This window comes from Sturnira hondurensis, unplaced genomic scaffold (genome assembly GCF_014824575.4).
Source record: "Sturnira hondurensis isolate 20B ecotype Veracruz unplaced genomic scaffold, ASM1482457v3 Scaffold0013994, whole genome shotgun sequence".
Taxonomy (NCBI): domain Eukaryota; kingdom Metazoa; phylum Chordata; class Mammalia; order Chiroptera; family Phyllostomidae; genus Sturnira; species Sturnira hondurensis.
Genome location: NW_028086625.1, coordinates 557,707 through 570,046, shown reverse-complemented (window position 1 = coordinate 570,046; position 12,340 = coordinate 557,707). Strand labels below are relative to the sequence as shown.

General features: G+C 40.5%; 1 non-coding gene across 1 annotated transcript; it reads right to left on the bottom strand.

The window, feature by feature from the left end:
* Positions 1–4,633: 4,633 nt before the first annotated feature.
* Positions 4,634–4,740, bottom strand: LOC118998362 (U6 spliceosomal RNA). Its single transcript, XR_005068853.1, has one exon. It is a non-coding gene; the product is annotated as a U6 spliceosomal RNA (small nuclear RNA).
* Positions 4,741–12,340: the final 7,600 nt, after the last annotated feature.

Genomic DNA, 12,340 nt, shown 5'->3' with positions numbered 1-12,340 from the left:
TATCCCTGTAAGGAACTTACCTTATAATAAATTCTTTTATGGTCTGTGGAATTGGCTGCATCATATTTTTGGTCGGAAAAAACCCTCTCATTACAGTGGCCACTACACTGGTATTCTACCCTCAGGCACCTCAAAACCTAATGGAGCCCTGGCTGATGTGGTTCTGTGGATTGAGCACTGGCCTGTGAATCAAAGGGTTGCGGTTCAATCTCTGGTCTGGGGCACATGCCTGGGTTGCGGGCCAGGTCCCCAGTAGGGGGTGCATGAGAGGGAACCACACATTGATGTTTCTCTCCCTCTCTTTCTCCCCCCTTCCCCTCTCTAAAAATCAATCAATCAATCAATCAATAAATCTTTAAAAAGGAAACCTAATGGAATTGCCATAGTGAATTGTGTATTTGCTTTATTCCTTCCAATTTCTCCTTTTTGGAATGGGAATGTCTATTTTATGCCTGATATACCATTGTATCTTGGATAACCTGTTCTCTCATTTCACAGATTCACATATGGAAAGAAAGTTTGCCCCAGAATGAATCATACCCAGAGTCTCAACCCATCCATACCTGACTTAGATGATTTAAATAGTAAGATCTAGGGCTTTTTGATCTGATGATACTTAGATGAGGTTCTGGACTTAGATTTGATGCTATAATGGGTTAAGATTTAAGAATGTTGGGATGTGGTGCATTTATTTTGTACGTGTGACAAATGTGAATTTGGGGATTAGAGGATGGACTGTAATGGGTTCAATGATGGCCCCCCCAAATATGTCCACATGCTAACACCCAGATTCTGTGAACATTACCTTATTTTGGAAAAATGATCTTTGCATATGTTGTTAAGGATCTTAAATTGAGATCATCCTGAATTACCTGAGTGGACCCTAAATCCAATGACAAATGTCCTTAGAACAGCAGAGGAGAGAGGAGTGATGCTGTGGTTCCTAGGCACCATTCAGGTCGCCATCACATTGGCCAAGATGAGCAGCATGGTCTTCGTGGTGTTTGTGACAGGTAATAAGGAGCAGTCTACACAGATGGCTGCATTGCAAATGGGAACCAGCCAGAAAATTTAAAGCGGCCCCTACTGGTGTGGCTCAGTGGGTTGGGCATCACTCTGCATACTGAAAGAGCTCTGGTTCAATTTTCATTCAGGGCACATGTGTTGGCTGCAGGCCAGGTCCCCGAAGCCCACACCTGTGGGTATGTGAGAGGCAGCCAATTAATGTTTCTTTCTCTCTCTCCCTCACCCTTTCTCAAAAAATAAATTAATTAATCTTTTTTAAAAAAGAGTGTTTACTCTGTTTTCACTCCTCATTTGAATCCTATAACACTTCTAAAAACTCTCAGTCCAAATTTTGTGATACACCACCCTCCTCTCTTAATACAAAATCATATATTTAAATAGAAGTAGAAAGTTCAGGACATGCTACTCCCTCTGAGAAGTCTACTAGATGTTTAAATAAGAAACCTATCCAGTTAAAAAGACTAATCTAAGAAAAAGAAGACAAAAACTATGAGCAGTAAAATGACATCAAACTCACAAATGTCAACAACTGAACCTAAAAAAACAGAAACAAAAACAAACTAAGCAAACAATAAGAACAGAAACAGAATCACAGAAACGAAGATCACATGGGGCTTATCAGTGGCGAGGGGGAGAATGGGGAAAAGGTATAGGGAATAAGAAGCAGAACTGGTAGGTACAAAATAGGCAGGGGGAGGTTAAGAATAGTATAGGAAATGGAGAAGCCAAAGAACGTATATGTAGGACCCATGGACATGACCTAAGCGGGGCAGGGGGATGCTGGTGGGAGGGGAATAAAGGGGAGAAAAAAATGGGGCAACTGAATGGCATCATCAACAAAATATATTTTTCAAAAGAGAGACCTACCGATAACCTCACTGTCAGAGTGAAAAAACTAACCAAAACATTTGAAGAAAGAAAAGTGAAAGAACAAAGGGAGATTAAGAAGGAAATTGAGAGAGACATCCAGTCAAGATGGAGATGTATGTAAACACAACTTGCCTCTTTGCTAGGCAAGCTGTATTTTTTCCTAGACTAAAAACCAACTATCACCCAGAATCATCAGAAAATCAAACTATATGAAGTCCAACAACCAAGGAATTAAAGAAGTCATATCATCCAGATCAGTAAGAGAGGTGGAGACACAGAGATGCTGAACAGGTGGTCCCACACCCATATGTGGTAGATGAAAATCAGGAAGGATACCTCAGGAGCAAGGGATGCTAGCCCCACATCTACTACCCAACCCAGAGTTCCACTGCCAGGAAGATAAATCTCTGTAACTTCTGGCTGTAAAAACTAGTGGGGCTTAGGGCAGAGGAATAAACTGCAGAATTCTCAGGAGTCTCCTTTCAAAGGGCCCACAATGTACTTTGGACTTACACAGATTCACTCCCTCTGGGTTCCAGCACTGGAGTAGCAGCAGGAAGGGCATCAGTGGCATACAGGAAGAAATCAAAGTGTCTGGCATGAGAGTGAGTGCTGAGAGACAGCTTCCTCCCAGAGAAAACTCCAGAGGTCAGGCAGCGGCCATTGTCCCCTTTCTGAGCCCTCCTTGACACAGAACCACAGACCGGTAATACCATACCCAAGACTCCATCGACTTGGTTCACATGGGTTGTCCTGCCCTAGTGATTACTTAAGGCTCCACCCCATCCAACTTACTGGTACACTCTTCTACAATAGGCCATGCTACTAAAACAAGGAGTCAAAGCAGCCCTACCTGATACATAGAAAAAAACACAGGTAGGTGCCAAAATGAGGAGACAAAGAAATACTGCCCAAATGAAAGAACAGAGCAAAATTCCAGAAAAAGAACTAAACAAAATGCAGATAAGCAATCTATCAGATGCAGAGTTCAAAACACTGGTTATTAGGATGCTCAAGGAACTCATTGGGTACTTCAAAATCATGCAAAAAATACCCAGGCAGAAATGAAGGTTATACTAAGTGAAATTTTAAAAACTTTAAAGGGAACCAACAGTAGAGTGGATGAAGCCGAGAATCAAATCAATGATGTGGTACATAAGGAAGAAAAATACATTCAATCAGAACAGCAAGAACAAAAAAGAATTTTAAAAAAACCAAGATAGCTAAGGAGCCTCTGAGACAATTTCAAACGTGCCAACACTAAAATCATAGGGGTGGCAGGAGAAAAGGAAGAGCAAGAAATTGAAAACTTATTTGAACAAATAATGGAGAACTTCCATATTTTTGGCGAAGGAAATAGGCTTCCAGGAAGCCTTTGATTTCTGGATATTGACTTTGTATCCCGCTGTTTTGCCAAATTCATTTACTAGATCAAGCAGTTTTTGGGTGTAGTCTATAGGATTTCCCATGTACACTATCATGTCATCTGCAAACAGTGACAGTTTTGTTTCCTCCTTTCCAATTTGGATGCCGTATATTTCCTTTTCTTGTCTGATTGCTGTGGCTAAAACTTCCAATACTATATTGAATAGAAGTAATGAAAGTGGACAACCCTGTCTTGTTCCTGATCTTACTGGAAAAGAGTTTAGTTTTTGCCCATTGAGTATGATGTTGGCTGTAGGTCTCTCATATATGGCCTTTATTATATTGAGGAATGCTCCCTCTATTACCACTTTTCTGAGTGTTTTTATCATAAATGGGTGTTGTACCTTATCAAAAGCTTTTGCCACATCTATTGATATGATCATGTGATTTTTGTCTTTGCTTTTCTTTATATGATGTGTTACATTTACTGATTTGCGAATATTAACCCATCCTTGCATCCATGGGATGAATCCCACTTGGTCATGGTGTATGATCTTTTTAATGCATTGCTGGATGCGGTTTTTGTTGAGGATTTTAGCGTCTACATTCATCAGCGATATTGGCCTGAAGTTTCCTTTCTTTGCTGTATCTTTATCTGGTTTTGGGATTAGGATGATGTGGGCTTCATAAAAAGAGTTTGGGAGTATTCCATCATTTTAGATTTTTTGGAATAGTCTGTGAAAAATAGGGGTTAGCTCTTCCTTAAATGCTTTGTAGAATTCTCCTGTGAAACCAGGTGGTCCAGGGCTTTTGTGCGAATGGAGATTTTTTATTACTGCTTCAAATTCATTTGCTGTTATTGGCCTATTCAGGCTTTCTGCTTCTTTTTTTAATATAGTTTATTGATTATGCCATTACAGTTGTCCTGTTTCCCCCCTTCACTCCCCTCCACCCTGAACACCCCCTCCCCCACTGTTCTCTCCCTTTAGTTTATGTCCATGTGTCTCAAGTTGTTTAGATTCCGCATTTCCCACTTCATTGTTGCCTCGGCCTGTGGCCTCTGTGCTGGTCCCTTGGACCTTATTGACCTGCAGCCGTCTCCTCACCATCTAGTCTTTCAATGTCTGCTACAATTTCTGGACTCCTATTTTCCTATATGCTGGGTCACTGTTGGCTATTTGCTGTGTTCCTCCACAGATCGGCCAGGTTTTTCTCCCATGCGTGGGAGAAAGCGTAATCCTCTTCGTCCTACTCTGCCGCCATCTTCTCCTCCTGCCATACCTTTTATATAATACTGTATTATAAAACTACAGTATACTTGGAGATATTCAGACTTTGGTTGATAAAAAAAGAAACAAAATACTGAAGATGAAAAAATATGGAATGCTTCAGGAATTTGCATGTCATCCTTGCTCAGAGGCCATGCTAATCTTCTCTGTATTGTTCCAATTTTAGTATATGTGCTGCTGAAGCAAGCACTGATTAGCAATTTCTTATTTCATAATGCTCTTCCTGCACAAAGTTCTCTGATAACATCATCAGAACACTCAAATTGTACACCACTCAGCAACTCAAAAGTGAAGTGAACCAGCCAGAAGAGTGCTAGAAAAGCATGGGAAAAACTTCAAAAGGAAGGGAAAGGTAGATGAAGTTCTCAGGATGATGGTGAAGATGAAAATACTTGGAATACATATTCTACTCAACAAATGTAATGAGACTAGTACAAGATGTACAGTAATCATTGTCTTACGATTTAATTCAACTAAAATTCTATTGGGGAGGTAGGACTGCTTTAAGTTTTTGAACTAATCTATATTTTCAAGTGTTTCTTTAATCCTACTTACTGTGTGTAGGTTAAACTGGTCTAATTTAGGAAAGCCAAGAGATAAAACTACTAAATGGCTGCAAAGTCCCTGCAAATGGCAACCAACTATTAGAAGTCTAAAGAATCTAAAGGTCTGAAGGACTTTCCTCTATCACCTTTCTTATGCAGTGTTTCATGTACCCATTACCCCTATGCTCTCAGATGACATGTTTTGTTTAGAGATATTTTGCTCTAAAACTCTTAAACCCACACAAAGTAACTGGCTTTTCAGAGTATATAATTTGAGTCTGGGCCAGACACATTTTAATTAACCAATCAGATGATAATTTATGTTTAGCCTTTCTCTTATGGCTCATCAACTGCAAACAAAATCTTGTAGTATTTAATCTTACTTAAACACCAAATTAAAAATCTTTTCAAAGGGAAAAATACCTAGAGACCAGTAATAACCTTTATGAAAAGATTGTAATTGAAAATAATGTTTTTATCATCCATATTAAGATCTACGTCCCTGGCTGATGTGGCTCAATAGATTGAGCGTGGACCTGCGAACCACATGATCGCGGTTCGATTTCCAGTCAGGGCACATGCCTGGGTTGCGGGCCAGTTCCCAGCAGGGGACTCATGAGAGGCAACCATACATTGATGTTTCTCTCCTTCTCTCCTTCCCTTTCCCTCTAAAGATAAATAAATAAAATCTTTTAAAAAAAGATCTATGAAAAGATTTCTTGACCTTCAGGTAAAGGAAATCTTTACTATAGAAGAATTATTGATTTCTCTGGGGCATTGTAATTAGTGTGTCTCATTGCAATAAATCTAGACTTCAAAGTTTCTAGCTGTTAAGTCTGTCAACCAGCATGCTTACCTTCTAAAACTTGTGTTGATATTTTCTTCTTTTCACTTCCTTTATCTACTATTTATCTACTTATAAGCTCCTTAAAACCACAGGAAAACAAAGGCAGCAAATAAATAAATGGCAATAAAACTTAGCTGGGAATGTAAGCATTTCCAACTCATCTTTGGAAGCTCTAGGAAGCAATAGTTGGGGAGGGTAGAGTACTGATGATAAGGAGAAAGTTGCCATGCATGGTTCAGGATCATCACTCTCCAAACATTATCACCACGCAATGTGAAGAGGAAGACTTTTCACTGTCATCCACTGAATTCCTTACACTTTAGTGATCCCTCTCCTGTGACACAAAAATTTTATTTCTGGAGAAATATCTTTAGCAGATAATCATGGATGAGCATAAAAAATCCATCAAGGAATTTCAACACCAAATTGTCATTTATAATGAAAACCTACTGCCATTGCACATGCTCAAAAGATGGAATGCTGTGTAACCATTAAAATTATGTAGAGATCTAGACATGGAAAATATTTGTGTAACACTCCCAGTGTTTCTTGTTTTTAAAAGAAGGCAACCGTTTTTATTACTTTTACTTTATTCTTCCATTACTTTGTAAATTATACGACAAACCAAGAAAATAATTATGTTAATGTCATTACGACCCCTCTACCAAAAATTATAAAATATATCAAAGAAGTAAAATTTCTGTAATTTTAATCTGAATTGGAAAAGAGCTCTGTATTCCTTTCTCTTAAGAAGAGGTAAGTTTACCTCTGCTTCCAGAAAAAAATGTAAATGTACTTTTCCCTATTCTTCCTGCTAAGTACAACTAAAACCCTGACACTATATATAAAACAAAGAAGGGAAGACTCTGACAGCTGAAGAGAAAGCAGACCAGCCACAGACCTCAGAACCTGAGAAACAACATAGCAGTGATTCCCACCCTGGCCAGTGTGGTTCAGTTGGTTGGGCATCACCCTGCAAACTGAAAGTCCCTGGTTCAATTTCTAGCCAGGGCACATGTCTAGGTTGTGAGTTTGGCCCTGGTTGGGGCACATACAAGAAGTAACCAATCGATGTTTCTCACTCACATTGAAGTTTCTACCTCATATTGATGTTCCTCTTCTCCCTCCCTTCCCTTCTCTCTAAAAATAAATAAATAAAGTTAAAAAACATAGCAGTCATTCCTTTGAGTTTGCTTTTTATCTCATATATCCCAGACTAGGTGCTGGAGAAGGTGGAAACCCCAAAATGCCAGTGGACACAAACAAATATAGCTCTAAGAAAGCCTGTTTTCTCAAGTCCAAGGACAAGCAAATGAACAACCTAGCAAGACAGAAAAAAATTTAAATAACAAGTACCTTACTCCAGCCAAGCATCATGGAAAAAATGATGGGCCATAACACCATCTCATCAGCAAAAGCCAAATTGGGAGCATATTATTTCCACTCTTATCTGGCTATAGTAAGGTGCTGCACCTGCTACAACACTGGTGTGATACAAGAAAAAAATCAAGTGAGGGAAATAAGGCTCATCTGTTCTGGGCAGTAATGATGCTCCTCATTCAGTGCTGGCAGTAGAGAAACCATGGGGAGCCTGGACTTCTACCCCAAATCAGCAGTAATGAGACATCCATCCTCCATCTCATTGGAGTAGTGTCAGGGAAGGCCTGCTGGTCAGGGCTTTCATCACTGCCAAGGAGCAGCAAGCCCAAGCCCCCACCCTCACATGGTATCAGTGGAGTAATGGGAAGCAGCAATTAGGCACTACTACTCCTTCCACCCAGGGAGAAATCAGGTGAGACAGTGTAAGGCTAGAATTCCACCCTCACCCAGAAGTAGCTCTCCCCCTTGGGTGTCAAGGGAAGCTAAATGAAAAACCTGGACCTTCCCTACATGGCTATAATGAAATAGTGTCTCACCTTCCTCAGTTGGAGACCAGATAAAATAGGTTTAAATAAGAACCAACTTCAGCTCTGGCTGGTGTGACTCAGTGGACTAAGTGCTGGCCTGTAAACCAAAAGGTTGCTGGTTTGAACCCCAATACAGGGCACGTGACTGGGTTGCAGGCCAGGTGCCCAGTTGGGGGTACGTGAGAGGCAACTGATAAAGATACTTCTCTCACACATTGGTGTTTCTCTCCCTCTCTTTCTCCCTCCCCCTATCTGTAAAAATAAATAAATATATATTTTTAAAGATTGTATTTATTTATCTTTAGAGGGGAAGGGAAGGAGAGAGGGAGAGAAATATCAATGTATGTTTGCCTCTTGTGCATCCCCTGCTGGGATCTGGCCTGCAACCCAGACACGTGCCCTGACTGGAAATCAAACCACTGTTCTTTGGTTCACAGGCCCGTGCTCAATCCACTGAATTACACCAGCCAGGGCTAAATATATTTTTATTTTTTTGTTTTTTTAAAAATATATTCTATTGATTATACCATTACAGTTGTTCTATTACCCCCCTTCATTTCCCTCCACCCGCACACTCCCTCCCCCACCATTCTCCCCCCCTTAGTTTATAACCATGTCTCAAGTTCTTTAGATTCTATATTTCCCCCACTATTCTTGCCCTCCCCCTTATCTATTTTCTACCTACCATCTATGCTATTTTCTGTGCCTTCTCCCCCCTTCTCCTCCTCCCACTCCCCTGTTGCTAACCCTCCATGTGTTCTTCATTTCTATGGTTCCACTCCTGATATAGCTGTCCTCTTGCTTTGCTTTTGTTTTAGGTGTGGTTGTTAATAACTGTGGGTTTGCTGTCCTTTCACTGTTCATATTTTTCATCATCTCTTTCTTAGATAAGTCCCTTTAGCATTTCATATAGTAAGGGCTTGCTGATGATGAACTCCTTGAACTTGACCTTATCTGAGAAGCACTTTATCTGCCCTTCCATTCTAAATGAAAGCTTTGCTGGATAGAGCAATCTTGGATGTAGGTCCTTGCATTTCATGAGTTGGAATACTTCTTTCCAGCNTTCCTTCTTGGGTCCAACTTCTTCGGGACTCTCTGAGCGTCCTGGACTTCCTGGAAGTCTATGTCCTTTGCCAGACTGGGGAAGTTCTCCTTTATTATTTGTTCAAATAAGTTTTCCACTCGTGGCTGTTTCTTTCCCCCTTCTGGTACCCCTATAATCCGGATGTTGGAATGTTTCAAGATGTCCTGGAGGTTCCTAAGCCTCTACTCATTTTTTTGAATTCTCATTTCTTCATTCCTTTCTGGTCAGATGTTTTGTTCTTCCTTCTGGTCCATTCCATTGATTTGAGTCCCAGTTTCCTTTCCATCGCTATTGGTTTCCTGTGTATCTCCCTTCATTTCAATTAGTTTAGCCTTCATATGTTCCTCTAATTTGTGATTATAATCAACCAGTTCTGTTAGCATCCTGATAAACAGTGTTTTGAATTGTGCTTCTGAGAGGCTGGCAATTTGTTGGTCGCTGAGAGTTATTGGCTCTGGGACTTTGAGTTCTTCTTGCGCCATCTTTCGGGCAGTTCGTGCCTGTTCCTTAGCAGGATCGGAGCCCTAAGGTGTTCACTAGAGCAGGGCAACTAAGTCGCTGGGTTGTGACGTTGTATGTGGGGGCGGGATCAAAGAGAAGCAATGGCATCCCGTCTGCCGTCTCCTGCCACAGCCCCCACAGGTGTGGCAGCTGCCACCGTCACCAGGCCCACACGTTTTGTCCCACTGCACGCAAGTGTGCCACCGCCGTCAGCCCTTGCCCCCTGGGGCCTGCGTGGTCCGTCTCACTGTGTGCAAATGTGTGACCACAGTCAGTCTGCCCCACACCCTGACTGGGTCAGGGCCACTTGCGCGCCTAGGTCTGGGGATCTTTCCTGCCCGACCCTGCTCCACTGCTGGCTCCGCCCCTCTTACCGTCCTGTTGAAGGATTAGTGGCTGTTGGACTTCCGTATAACTCAATTTTCTGTTTTTTGGCTGTGTCTTTTTTCTCCAAACCTTTGTTGTATTCAAACTTGGTTGTGGGAGAAGGCACAGTGTTTCCACCTATGCCTCCATCTTGGCAGAAGTCCTAAATAAATATAATTTTAAAAAACTCCTGAAGAATCAGCCTTGGCTGGTGTGGCTCAATGGATTGAGCACCAGCCTGGGAACCAAAGGGTCGCCAATTTGATTCCCAGTCAGGGCACATGCCTGGGTTGCAGGCCAGGTCCCTAGTAGGAGGCACACAAGACGCGCAACCACACACTGACGTTTCTCTCCCTCTCTCCCTCCCTTCCCCTCTATCTAAAAATAAATTTAAAAAATTTTAAAAACTTAAGAATCAAATTCTAATAACATAATACCAAAAGAGTCTAGGTTTCAGTTCAGAATCACTCATAACAAGGACCACAAAAATCTCAAACTGAATAAAAAAGGAAGTACCAAGAATGAGATAACAGAGATAATTATCTAACAAAGATTTCTAATCAACCATGACAAAAATGCTTCGACATACAAGTTGGTAGTTACAGAATAGCCATGGGGATGTAAAGTACAGTATAGTAAATAGAGTAGCCAGAAAACTTATATGTATGACCCATGGACATGAACAGTGGTGTGGGGATTGACCGAGGGAGTGCTGGGTGGAGGGGGACAAAGGAGAAAAATTGGGATAACTATAATAGAGTAATCAATAAAATATAATTTAAAAAAACAAAAATGCTTCAACAAGCAGGTCTCAGCAAAAAAACATAGAAGATGGAAATTTTAGACCTGAAAAATACAATAACGAAAATAAAAAATTCAATGGATGGCCTCAACAACAGAACAGAGAGGAAAGAATCAGTGAAATAGAACACAGTAGAATAGAAACTTAAAAATGAAAACAAAAACTAAGCAAACAGCCCTGGCTGGTGTAGCTCAGTGGATTGAGTGCGGGCCTGTGAACCACACGATCATGGTTCGATTCCCAGTCAGGGCACATGCCTGGGTTGCAGGCCAGTTCCAAGCAGGGGACACACGAGTGGCAACCATACATTGATATTTCTCTCTCTTTCTCTTTCCCTTCCCCTCTAAAGATAAATAAAAAAACTTTAAAAAAACTAAGCAAACAACTAGAACAGGAATAGAATCACAGAAATGGAGATCACATGGAGGGATTTCAGTGGGGAGGGGGGAAAATGGAGGAAAAGGTGCAGGGAAGAAGCACAATTGGTAGGTACAAAACAGGGGGAGGTTACAAATACTATAGGAAATGGAGAAGGCAAAGAATTTATATGTATAATCCATGGACATGAACTAAGGGGGGGGATGCTGGAGGATTGAGGGATGTAGGGCAGAGGGTGGATAAAGAGAGAAAAGTTGGGAAAACTATAATAGCATAATCAATATAATATACTTTAAAAAGTCAAATGATGAAGCTATTGCTGTTAAAATTAGCAAGAAGATAGGGATGTCTGACACAATTGAAAATTGTTTTCCTGGCTTTGGCTCACACAACAGAAGATGAAACAATCAGAATAAATATTGCAAAGAAATAAAAATGTAACTCTTTGCCACAGATATGATGTCATATGTAAAAAATATAATTCACTGGATAATTTCATAAGGGGCTAGACACAAGATAAATTTATAAAAGCAGATAGTAGTTCCTCTATAACAGCAGTGATGAAGGGAAAATGGAAAAAAGACCCATTAGTAATGATAAAAAGAAATATACATAACAAACTTGTTTAAAAAACTGGACCTATACAATTAAATTTTAAAAATTGACAAATATAAAACAGTCACACAGACATACCATATCCCTGGATAAGAAGATTTAGTAGATTTAATAGCACTATATTAAGGTAACGTAAAGAATAAATTACAGAAAAAACATAAACACAATGCTCAATAATAAGATCATGCATAGAAAATTTTAGCTAATGAGCCTCTTAGGAGGATGTTCATGTTCTTAAATGATTTTTCACAAAGGAAGGCTGAATATTAATGAATTAACATGTAATTTCAGAAGTTAGATAAAGAGAAAATAGTACAGGTTAGAGGAAATAGAAAACAAAGATATACTAGAGAGGATCAACAAGGCCAAACGTTGGTTCTTTGGAAAGACTAATAAAATTATCAAACCTCTGGGGGGACTGATGAAGGACAAATGACAAATCTAAACATACATACTATTAATTATTAAGACTTGACAACAAACTTCCGCCAAGATGGAGGCATAGGTGGAAACACTATGCCTTCTCCCACAACCAAGTTTGAATACAACAAAGGTTTGGAGAAAAAAGATACAGCCAAAAAACAGAAAATTGAGTTATACGGAAGTCCGACAACCACTAATCCTTCAACGGGACGGTAAGAGGGGCGGAGCCAGCAGCGGAGCAGGGTCAGGCAGGAAAGATCCCCAGACCTAGGCACACAGGCAGCCCGGAACCAGTCGGGGTGTGGGGCAGACTGACTGTGGT